Genomic DNA, 12,872 nt, shown 5'->3' with positions numbered 1-12,872 from the left:
CCCATTCAACTAGCTCCTTATTAGAGAACCTACCTATGAGAAGATTTGCTTCTCTTCATTATCAATAGGAAACAGAAAAGATGGTCTGTAGTTTTTCTGGGTTTTGAGAGGAAGACACACTTGAAAACTCAAAACATAGATGTCAATGGCCAGAATTCTGGTACCTTTGGAGACAATCCTATTCCCAGAGATTAATGTTGACTATGGCTGTACCTTTATCCATTTCCCCCCCAATTCCTAGCTAGTTACAAAGTATGTATGTTTTCATGCTTACTTATCCCTGTGTTTTGCTTATAACTTGGATTTATGGAACACTGGCAATACCATTTTTTCCTTTTCTTCTTTTTATTGGAAGTAATATGGTTTGAACTAAGGGCTCTGTAATTGATAGGCATACATTCTTATTACTTAGCCTGATTTTAGCTGTTTTTGTTTTTTGGGTTTTTTTTGTTTTTTTTTTGTTTTTTGCCAGTCCTGGTGCTTGATCTCAGAGTCCTGGGCTCTGTCCCTGAGCCTCTCTGTGCTCAAGGCTAGTGCTCTACCACTTGAGCTACAGCACCATTTCTGGATTTTTTTTATATATTTTTATTGTAATTGATAGAAGGGTTACATTATATTCATCAGATAGAAGGTGCATTACATCACAAATATTGATACCCTTTCTCATGTCCTGTTCCCTATTTCTTTCCCCCCGCCCCCTCACAACTTGATTTCCCCCCTTCCCTCTCCTATTTCAAACAACCAATTAAGCATATATAAAATATATCAGATAACAAGGTGAAATATTATAACAATATGAGATAACCAAGGGACAGCAAAAGAAATGAGAGATAACATAGTACATCAAGGACAACAATCATTTATTATATGGCTTTTGTTTCTATATCCTGGAGGTCCTTACATTTACTGTCATACTATATGGCCTTATGTATCTAGGTTTTGCTCTATTGCAAATCTCTGCTAGGAGAGCCCAAGGTTTCTACTGATTATTACAAATGAGAGAAACCATTGAGCCTATGTTCCTTTGAGTCTGGCTTACTTCACTTAATATGATCTTTTCTAAGTCTTTCCATTTCCTTACACATGGGGCGATGTCATTCTTTCTGACAGCAGCATAGAATTCCATCGTGTACAAATACCACAACTTGTTGATCCACTCATCAACTGAGGGACATCTAGATTGGTTCCATATCTTTGCTATGGTGAATAGTGCTGCAATGAACATTGTTGTGCTAATGGGTTTAGTATGCCCTTGTTTCTGGATGGTTGGGTAAATGCCAAGTAGTGGAAATGCTGGGTCATAGGGGAGTTCTATGTTTAGCCTTTTGAGGCACTGCCACACTGCTTTCCATAGTGGTTGGACGAGTTTGCACTCCCACCAACAGTGTAGTAGTGATCCCTCCTGGCCACATCACTTCTGGATTTTTGTTTAAGTGGTACTGAGGAATCAAACCCAAGGCTTCATGCATGCTAAGCAAGCACTCTACCACTGAGCCACATTCCCAGCCCTAGCTGGTTATTTTTGAGAGTCTTGCTTCTTGCTGGGCAGATGCATGTGTACAATCAGCCTGTTAGACACACTACTATATCCAACTCTTCACTAAAGAATACTCACGAATTTTTCTCCCCAGAATTGCCTCCTAATGTGACCCTCTCAATCTTACTCTCCTGTGTAGCGAGGATTACAGGTCTGTGGCACTGTTCATCAGCTACTTATTACCATTTTATAACCCCAGTCAAGCTGCTCTTTATCACAATGTCTTTCAACAACTCAGAGCCACAGGAGATATAGCAATAGTGATATTTTGCTATTTAATCTAATGGAGTCCCTTAAAAATAGCTAGAAAAGAAGCTTTGGGCTTTGGTATTTTAACACTACAATAAATATTATCAGAGGATCTCATTATGAGACAATAACCACAGAGGTTTCCATGGTGAGGATGCTATATCTATGATATGATGAAGCTGACATATTGTAAATGATCACATAAAGACCCAGACTACTGAAAACATAATGGACAATGTAGCAATATGACTAGATCTCCAGCCAAAGGCCTCTACAACCCATAATGATTAAATGATGCCTATGTCAAGATACAGTTGTTCAAATGCCACTTTCTCTGTGTGACTTCTTTTCTGAATCACCAAATAAGAATTAGTCATTTTGTCTCCTGGCTCTCAAAGCCATATGTACATCCAATTATTGCACTTCCTGTAACGTGCTATAATTTGCCCTTTTACAACAGAAACCTTGAAAGGAAAGAACCCACTCCATTTCTCTTGGCACTCCTAGCAGTACAAACATAAGAGATATACTCATAAAGGCAATGAGGGAAAGAACTCAGAATGTAGGTTATTTATTCATTTATGGTTGGTCGTGGGGCTTGAACTCTGGGCCTGGGCACTGTTTCTGAGCTCTTTAGCTCAAGGATAGAGCTCTACCCCTTGAACCGCAGAGTCACTTCTGGTTTTCTGGTGCTTAATTGGAGATAAGAGTTTCACAGACTTTCATGCCCAGGATGACTTTGAACCAGGATCCTCAGATCTCAGCCTCCTGAGTAGCTAGGAGCCACTGGCTCCCAGCTTAGGTAGTTACTTTAACGGCCAGATTCTGGAACATGAATTACATTGGTTGTGCCTTTCATAGAATTTGTTTAAAACTTAGAATCTGCTTTAAATGAATAACTTCAATTTTTATTGCACAAAGAACAATAAATGGTACTTTGAGCACAACCAGTCCACAGACAACTTCCAACTGCTAATGAACCAACATTAATGTATGCAAACAAATGTTCATGAGAATAGCAAAACTTAGTGAACATTTGTCTTCTAGTTATATGTGCTACTTTCTTTAATTTAAACACAATCTTATGAGGTATATAATAATAATATCCCTACTTATCCACTAGGAATGATAGCCTGAAGTGAGACAACTGATAAAGGACAACTGGAATTTGGCCCTGGACACTTTGAGTTCAGCAATCTCTCTTTATAAAGAGATGATTATAATCATTCCATTATATTGCATAGGTCAGCACCTTGTGTGTTTTCAGAATTCAGGTTTGCTTCTTTGCAGATTCTCTCATTAGCTTTTCTTGCACTTGAGTATGGATGTGCTTTCCAGTCTGAAAAAAGAAATGTAATCAGTAATATCATGTCAGCAGTTCTAAAACCAAGAAAACAAACAATAACAGATGCTGGTAAAGATGTGAACAAAAGAGACCCCTGCAACAATGTTGGTGGAAAGGTAAACTTGACCAACCACTCTGGAAAGCAATATGGAGGGTCCTCAAAAACAACAACAACAACATAGAACTACCCTATGATCCAACAATTCCATTCCAGGGCATTTATTCAACAGAACACAAACAAGCTTCAGCAAAGCCACCAGAACAACCATGTTCACTACAGCCCTATTTGGCATAGCCAAGTTATGGATCAGCCCAGATGCTCCTCAACGGATAAATATAACAAGAAAATAAACTGCTTTGTTAAATGGCAACTCCTTTGTACAGATAACTTCTTAAGTTCTAAAAACCACATATTAACAGATCTGATCCTCTAACAATCAAGGTATGTCAATCAAGGTATCTCTCATGTATACATAGATAAATTAGAAATGGTAGCAAAATTAGAAATGAAAATCTGTCTCCTGCATTAGACCTCCAGGTACCTCTAGCAGTACAAGTAACCTATGTCAATTACATGAACAAATGAAAATACCATACAAATAACCTCTAAAGGGATAGCTAGAAAATACTATAGGGACACAGAGAAAGAACCCTAACCCAGAAAGGATAAGAGAAAGCTTTCTATAAGTGGCACAAAATCGTGATAATTGAGCAGTCTTAAGCCAAAAGCAAAGAGATGAGGTGAAAAAGAGGCTGTTGTCAAGAACATTCACATTCTACAGTACTTAACAAGGATGTAGAAAGGGAGAGGGGAATTTAAAAGCAGGATGAACTGCTCTAATGACAATGCTGAAATTAGACTAAAAGCTGGTAGAGGAAGGTACCCATTAAGATTGAAAAATTGCTGCACTGGCTGCTTCTCAGACTAACCTGACCTTTCTTACACTTGCTTCCTTTCCTCACTTCTCCGATCTTCTACTGGCTTTGCCTTCATCTTGCAAATAAACTGATTGTAAAACTCTCACTCCAGGCTCTGCTGTAGAGGAAACCCAACCCAGGGCATTTGGCTAGTCTCTGGGAGCAACAAGCTGTGCAAAGATACAAATGGAAAAAATCTGGCTACCTCACAATAGGGCAAGCAATAATTGGAGACAAACTCTTTTTCACATACTCCCTGGAACTAACCATGGCTATAATGGCTGCCAAAGCAAGTACTTCTAAGAGTTAATGCAATTATCGGTCATGACACAGCCAATGAATGTGCTAGAATACACAGCAGCTGGATTGAGGAACAAAATGAGTAAATAGCAATATGTACTAATATGCTTGATGGTAAGTAGTTAAAAGGTATGTCCATTCATAGCCTCCTGCACCTCATAGTATAATGGCAGTAAATGGTGTGGGAGACGTTCATTAAGCGGCCTCCAGTACTAGGAACTCTGAGCTTCCCTCCTGATTCTGGGGCCAAAGTAAGCAATTAAATGCAATTACCACTTCCTAACTCCTAGTGCTCTCTCAAATTGTGGTACCTGTAACTGAGAAGAGACACAAAAACCCGTTAGAGCAGAAAATAAAACATTGAAACATATCTATTTACTTGTTTCAAATTTCCATGCATGTTTGATTATGGATACAATGTGTTCTTTAGCATTTGCTGTAAATAAGTCAATGTCAGTGTCAAAGATCCATTCTAAAATTTCTAAGAACCATGATCTAAAAGGCTTGCTCCTTTTGAAGGAAAGGAACACCTTATGAAAATTATGTTAAGAGAAAAGATGAGGGTCTGGTAGTGTAGCCCAGTGATAGAGTGCTTACCTAGCATGCACGAAGCCCTGTGTTCGATTCCTTGGTACTACCTACACAGAAGAAGCTGGAAGTGGTGTTGTGGTTCAAGTGGTAGGGTGCTAGCCTTCCATGGGAAGTTTTCCCATGGAAAGGACAGTGATTTGTTCTTCTGTAATAACACCTTAGCCTGGATACAAAAGTTTTCTTCCTTGTGTAAATTGTCTCTACCCAAATTACCATCCACAAACTTATATATAACACTTTGACCACTACCATGGTGTCCCCCACAGTGTTATCAATAGGCTTTTGCTCAAAAATGTCACTGACTATACCATGTTTACCATTAGCCCGTAGAAGCTGGCTTCATATAATGGTGAAATGGCCTTTGGAAAATAGTCATAATGCAATACCTTGAAGGACTGGGAGATAAGGCTAATTGCTCAAAATTAACATTTAATATGTCTTTGGATAAGTAGCTTGACCTTTGTACATATTAAAAAATAAATGAACATAAGAGGCCAGGAGTTTGGCCTAGTGGTAAGAGTGTTTGCCTAGCATGCACGAAGACCTGGGTTCCATTCCTTGGTGCCACATATACAGAAAAAGCTGGAAGTGGTGCTGTGGCTCAAGTGGCAGAGCTCTAGCCTTAAGAACGCCCATAGTCAGTGCTCAGGCCCTGAATTCAAACCGCATGACTGGCAAAAATTGGACATAATCAACTTCACTGAGAAGTTACAAGTATACAGAAAAATATATATTAAATGTCCAAAAAAATTTCCATGGGAGCATGGCCTAGTGGTCGAGTGCTTGCCTAGCATGCATGAAGGCCTGGGTTCAATTCCTCAGTACCACATATACAGAAAAAGCCAGAAGTGGTGCTGTGGCTTAAGTGGTAGAGAACTATCTTTGAGAAAGTCCACAGACAATGCCCAGGCCCTGACTCCAAGCCCCAGGACTGGCAAAAAAAATAAATAGACAAAACAATATTCAGAATAAAATAAATTTCAAATCAAATCTTTGAGAGAGGAAGGGAGGGAGAAGAGAGAGAGAGAGAGAGAGAGAGAGAGAGAGAGAGAGAGAGAGAGAGAGAGAGAGAGAGAGAGAGAGAGAAACACACACCAGGTGCCAGTGGCTCACTCCTATCATCCTAGCTACTCAGGAGGCTAAGATCTGATGATCGTGGTTCAAAGCCAGCCCGGGCATTTAAGTCTGTGAGACTCTTATCTCCAGTTAACCACCAGAAAACTGGAAGTGGCGCTGTGGCACTAGCCTTGAGATGAAGTGCTCCGGGAAAGCACAGGCCTAGAGTTCAAGACCCACAACTGACACAGAGAGAGAGAGAGAGCGCGAGAGAGTGAGAGCGAGAGTGCAAGAGTGAGAGCGAGAGAGCGAGAGCAAGAGCGAGCGAACGAGAGAGAGAGAGAGAGAGAGAGAGAGAGAGAGAGAGAGAGAGAGAGAGAGAGAGAGAGAGAGAGGAGCCAGATTTGACAAGGTTTAGAAATCATTAAAAAGAACAAAAAGGGCTAGGTGTGGTGACTCCTCGTTATGAGGATCAGAGGCAAAAGCCACCACAGGGAAAAAGCTCATGAGATTCCCATTTCTTTCCTTATTTTTTTTTTTGGCAGTCATGGGGCTTGAACTTTGAACTTTGGGTGTGGGCACTGTCCCTGAGCTCTTCAACTCTAGGTTACTGCCCTATCCCTGGGCCTGGGTGCTGGCCCTGAGCTCTTCAGCTACCACCCTACCCTTTCAGCCACAGTGTAGTGTCACTTCCACCACTACTCCCCTAGCGGTTAATTGGAGATAAGAGTCTCAGGGTCTTTAGTGCTTGGGCTGGATTTGAACCGGCTGGATTTGAACCGAGATTCCTCAGATCTCAGCCTCCTAAGTAGCTAGGATTACAGACATGAGCCACCACGCCCTGTCAAGACCCCCATTTCAGCCAATAAAAACTAGGGCATATATCTGTCATCCCAGCTAAAGACAAATCATAAACAGGAAGATTTCAGGTAAGCCTGAGATTTTATTTTAAAAATAAGTAAAACAGGGGCCAGGAGTTTGGCCTAGTGGTAGAGTACTTGTCTAGCATGCATGGAAAAAGCCAGAAGTGGTGCTGTGGCTCAAGTTGTAGAGCTCTATTCTTGAGAAAGCCTAAGGACAGTGCTCAGACACTGAGCTCAAGCCCAGGAGTGGAAAATATGTTATGACTCAATATCATCTGTAACAAATTAACAAAGGTCAGTGAAGAGCAGAAGTATCTGTTGGGATTACCTCATCAGGAAGCACAATGACTGGCTAAAAATAACTGTAATAGTCCCAAATATGTCCCGTGGGTTTTTTTGTGTTTATTTTTTCTACAGTTGAAGACCAAACTGAGGGCCTTCCACATGCCAGGTAAGGACTCTTACACTGATCTAAATCCCAAAACCCTAGTCTGAAGTATGGAAGTTCAACTTTGAGAAAGCTTATAACCTACAAAAAATAAGTTTCCTTGGTTGTGTGCTTTTGATGAAGTAACTTACCAAGTTGGGGACAGCTACCAAAGCAAAGAACTGAGAAGAGGTCTCTGACCAAAAGCCACAAAGGAATTAAGGTCTGAAGTTTGACTGGGCAGGACTGAATCCTGACAACGATCACATGAAATTAGAAGAGGACTCCTCCCCAATGAAGCCTTCAGAAGACTACAACCCAGTGAACACCCCATGGACAAAGAATTCATAACAAATTCTAAAGCAGAAGGCATAGGAAAATGGTAGAAGGCAGATTTTTTTTTTACAAATAAGTACATATTTTATTTATTTCCTGTATCAGAATTCACTTCTGGCTACATCCCAACCAACATCTGTTGTTATTAGATTTCTTAATAATATCCATTTTAACTGGGGTGAGGTAGAATCTCAATGTTATTTTGATTTGCATTTTTTCATATATTTTTATTGTAATTATTAGAAGGGATACATTATTTCACCAGATAGAAGCTGCATTACTTCACAAATACTGATATCCTTTCTCATGTTTTGGTCCCCATTTCCCTCCCCCCACCCCTGCACCTCATCTTGTTTTCCCTCCTTCCCTATCCTATTTCAAATAACCAAATAAGCATATATATATATATATATATATATAAAATATATCAGATAACAAGGTAAAATACTGTAACAATACGAGATAACCAAGGAACAGCAAAAGAGATGAGAGATAACAGTACATTAAGGACAACAATCATTCATTATATGGCTTTTGTTTCTATATCCTGGAGGTACTTTCATTTAGTGTCATACTATATGGCCCTATGTATCTCGGTTTTGCTCTATTGTAAATCTTAGGAGTGCCCAAGGTTTCTACTGATTATGACAAATGAGGGAAACCATTGAGCCTATGTTCCTTTGAGTCTGGCTTACTGTGATTTTTTCTAAGTCTTTCCATTTCCTTACAAATGGGGTGATGGCATTCTTTCTGACAGCAGCATAGAATTCCATTGTGTATAAATACCACATCTTGTTGATCCACTCATCAACTGAGGGGCATCTGGGGTGGTTCCATATCTTTGCTATGGTAAATAGTGCTGCAATGAACATCGCTGTGCTAGTGGACTTAGTATGTCCTTGTTTCTGGACAATTGGATAAATGCCAAGTAGTGGAATTGCTGGGTCATAGGGGAGTTCTATAATTAGTCTTTTGAGGAACTGCCATACTGCTTTCCATAGTGGTTGAACGAGTTTGCACTCCCACCAAACATATACTTACCATATACTCCTAATTCCCAGGGAGTGACTATCAAGGAATAAAATTCTCTATTCACACAAAAGCCTTCAATGGAGGCTCATATAGTAAATATAGAAAACAGCCAAAATATGTATCCATTCTTACACTGAAGACTGGAACATCCTTAAAATGGACATCTATAAAATGGAATACTAAAAAGCAATAAAAAGGAGTAAACTGTTGATGCAAACAACTATTCGGATCTCAAAAGCATTGTTGGTATTTATTAAGGACATTAAGGTTAAGGGCATCCATATGACATTAGAAAAAAATAAAAACTATGCAGATCGAGGGCTGGGAGTTTGGCCTAGTGGTAGAGTGCTTGCCTAGCATGCACAAAGACCCGGGTTTGATTCCTCAGTACCACATACATAGAAAAAAGCCAGAAGTGGTGCTGAGGCTCAAGTGGTAGAGTTCTAGCCTTGAGAAAGTCCAAGGACAGTGCTCAGGCCTTGAGCTCAAGGCCCAGGACTGGCAAAAAAAAAAAAAACTGTGCAGATCAAAATACTGGAAGGAGGGAACTTTGAAAGACTATATTCAATATCCTGATAATGGTGGTTACACTAATCCCTTCATATATTAAAATTCACCAATTTTACAAGTTATTGTATTGTATACTGATTTAACATATATATTTTTTCTTTCCTTTTTTTTGGTCAGTATATGTTTAGTTTTATAACAAATTACCTCATGGGGCTTGAACTCAGGGCCAGAGCACTGTCCCTGAGCTTTTTCACTCAAGGCTAGCACTTTACCCCTTTGATCCACAGAGTCAGTGCTGATTTTTCTGGTAGTTAATTTTCTAGTTTTTAATTTTCTGGTAGCTAATTAATAGATTAGACACCACAGGCTGGCTTTAAACTGTGATCCTCAGATCTCAGCCTCTTGAGTAGCTAGGATTACAGGTGTGAGCCACCAGTGCCAGCTTAATATGTATCTTTTTTTTGCCAGTCCCAGGGTTCAGCTCAGGGCCTTTCTCAAGGCTAGAGCCCTACCACTTGAGCCAGAGCACCATTTCTGGTTTTTTTTCTATTTATATGATACCGAGGAATGGAACCTGGGCCTTAGTGCATGCTAGGCAAACACTCTACCACTCGGCCAAACTCCTGGCCCCTTAATATATATCTCTAAGAAACTTAATAGAGCTGTCAGTGCATTCGTGCTTTGGGGTCTATGCATTTTGAATCTACAGTATGACTGGGAAAGGCCTTTATAAATCACAATAAGAAGTACCATCTTCTGCTGTAATCTTGGAAAAACGTTTGCCTTCCTTTTGACTCCTATTTCAGCTTTTCATGCAAAAGCAGGCTCAAAAACACAGTAATCTTATTCCAAAGTTACAGACATAATTGCTGAACATGTTCCTGTTACAAGGCAGATAGACTATGATGAATAAATTTAAGGTACAGGCCCCTAATGAGTTCAAGTGTTATGAGGGACTCCGGCATGCATATAAATAATTTCAAGACAAGGGATGTCAGAAAAGACATATGCCCACATACTACTAGAGCCTAGAAAGAAATGAGCTCTGCCCGAGAAAGCCAGGAAATGTTTAATTAAACATAAAAGGTCAAGACATGCATCCCAGGGACCGTGGGAACATTTCATATCTGAATATTGTTTCCTGAGACTAGTAAAGAAAGGGTGTACAGGACCGGGAGTTTGGCCTAGTGGTAGAGTGCTTGCCTAGCATGCATGAAGACCAGAGTTTGATTCCTCGGTACCACACACATAGAAAAAAAGCTGGAAATGGTGCTATGGCTCAAGTGGTAGAACTCTAGCCTTGAGAATGCCCAAGGACAGTGCTCAGGCCGAGTTCAAGCCAGGACTGGAAAAAAAGGGTGTGTGTGTGTACAGGGCAGAAGATAGAAGCACTGACCTGGGGAGTTTAGGTGAGTGCCAACTGGGAGTATTCTTAAATTACATCAAAGAATTTTGATTTAACCTATCAATCAGGGAAATAAATTTAAAAATGCTTAATAGGTCTGAGGCAGATAAAGGGGCCTGGCTGAAAATGCAAGGACATTTTACAGCAAGTTTTTGTCAAAACAAGGCAGCTGCTACACACTGGCAGTTTCATCTTAGGCTGTCAGTCTGAGACATCCTGGCCTAGTATTGCCTGATACAAATTTTCAATGGTAGCTAAGCATACTTTCTTCTACGATATTCCTATTTTCTAAATGTTTGTATGAGTGTAGTTCACCAAAACTAAGATATCATTAATTACTGAGTACAACATTATTTTATGCATGAATATGAGAAAATTATGGCACTATCAATTTTAGATGCATTTCAAATTAGATAACAAAATGTGAAAAAATATGCATCATAGAAATCAATGATACAGCCAGACTCAAAGGAACATAGGCTCAATGGTTTCCCTCATTTGTCATAATCAGTAGAATACTTGGGCTCTCCTAGCAGAGATTTGCAATAGAGCAAAACCGAGATACATAAGGCCATACAGTGTGATGCTAAATGAAAGGACCCCTAGGATATAAAAACAAAAGCCATATAATGAGTGATTGTTGTCCTTAATGTACTATGTTATCTCTCATCTCTTTTGCTGTATCCTTGGTTATCTCATATTGTTATAGTATTTCACTTTGTTATCTGATATATTGGATAAATGTGTATTTGGTTATTTGAAATTGGATAGGGAAGAGGGGAAAACAAGATGAGGGTGGGGGTGGGGGGGGAGGGAAATGGGGACCAAGATATGAGAAAGGGTATCAATGTATGTGAAGTAATGTACCTTCTATCTGGTGAATATACTGTAACCCTTCTATTAATTACAATAAAAATATATGAAAAAATAAAAAATTATCAGTCAAAAAATAAATAAATAAACAAAAAAGAAAAAAATCAATAATTTTCTCAAAATACTATACAGACTGAATGGATTCAGTTTGAGTCTGCCAGATTGAAAACTATTTAAGTCAAGGGGAGCCCAAGGGTAATCTGATTAAATTCAAGCTGTAAGAAGTTCAATCAAGGTGTCAGCTGGTAATGAAATGGGGGAAAGACAACAGCAAGTCCAATGAAAAGGTTCCTTCGATAATCTAAGAATAGAAGGGTTGAAATAAAGCCAAGACACAGGATGAAGATGAGCTTTATATAACAAATCTTACAAGTCTCAGAGTGAGAATGGAGAGTGAGAGAGACAGAGGTTTCATGAAAGATTCTAAGGCTTCCAGTTTTCTTTTTAATAGACTCATTGTTTATTCAAGTAATTGCTGGGTGTTTACTATGTACTAAGAATGCTATTCCATGCTGGGGTACAGTGGTGGACAGAACAGATATGGTCTCCCCTTCTTGTATTGTAGTCTAGGAGGTGATATCATTAATTGCAATACAGTATTAAAGTGTACAAGTCACACACAAAAATGGAAGAGTATGCTTATTGCAGAGAAAACCAGCAAGTTCATTTTGTGGTGAACTATACTGCTAAACTATACGATAGACAGTATAAGATTGAGTTTCAAGTTCAGGAAACTGACCAGTTCCAAACAGTAAGATTAAGGAGGTCATCTAGCTAGCAATAATACTTGGAGTGGTTACAGAAGATAAAATGAGAGTTTATAGACTAAAGAAACTACACAGGGCAGGAGCAGAGTTCTGGGGGACATAAAGATAAAGGAGCAAATGAAACTACCAGAAGGGCAATCTACAAAATTCTGAGGAAAGTAGCTATCTGTAAATCAAGGGAAACTTGTATTTCCATATAATCTGCATCTACCTTTAACTCTATCTACATATAAATAATTTACCTTGGCAATATACAATTAAAATTTTTCCAGTCTATAGGCATTTTGCATGAACTCTAAACAGGCTTATCAGAACTATTTCCTTAAATATTTAGAGTTGTGATATTCTAAAGTTTGCTACCATCTGTTCTTTTATCTTGTAAGCACTTGCAATTTTACATGGATCTATTTATTTCTGACATCCAGCATAATATGAATAAAGAACACAGGAATGGTAATTCCTATTTTCCTTCCGCAGGAGCAGTGAAGCAAATCAGAGAAAAATGTGCTGATGCAAATCCCCCTGATGCCATGGTCTTGGCTGATCCAGGCACAGACAACAGAGTCCAATTACAAGATTATCACCATAAGGTTCTTGACCAAAAATCTTGCAATACATGAGCATGTGATATGTTAGGATACTCCGCTCTTTAATTCTATTCAG

The 12,872-nt window shown here is 39.2% G+C and overlaps 1 protein-coding gene across 1 annotated transcript in view; it reads right to left on the bottom strand.

Annotated features, from left to right (window-relative positions):
• Positions 1-12,872, bottom strand: part of Ppef1 (protein phosphatase with EF-hand domain 1) — a 76,014-nt gene that overhangs the window by 60,638 nt on the left and 2,504 nt on the right. The window contains exon 2 of the mRNA XM_090326792.1: positions 3,039-3,125. The gene's annotated coding sequence lies outside the window, so the exon portion shown is untranslated. The remainder of the gene's footprint in view (positions 1-3,038; positions 3,126-12,872) is intronic.

The sequence above is a fragment of the Megascapheus bottae genome, chromosome X (assembly GCF_031878675.1).
Source record: "Megascapheus bottae isolate mThoBot1 chromosome X, mThoBot2.hap1, whole genome shotgun sequence".
In the NCBI taxonomy this organism is placed as follows: domain Eukaryota; kingdom Metazoa; phylum Chordata; class Mammalia; order Rodentia; family Geomyidae; genus Megascapheus; species Megascapheus bottae.
Note: the sequence above shows the minus strand (reverse complement) of the source record. Positions and strands in the feature narration are given on the sequence as shown.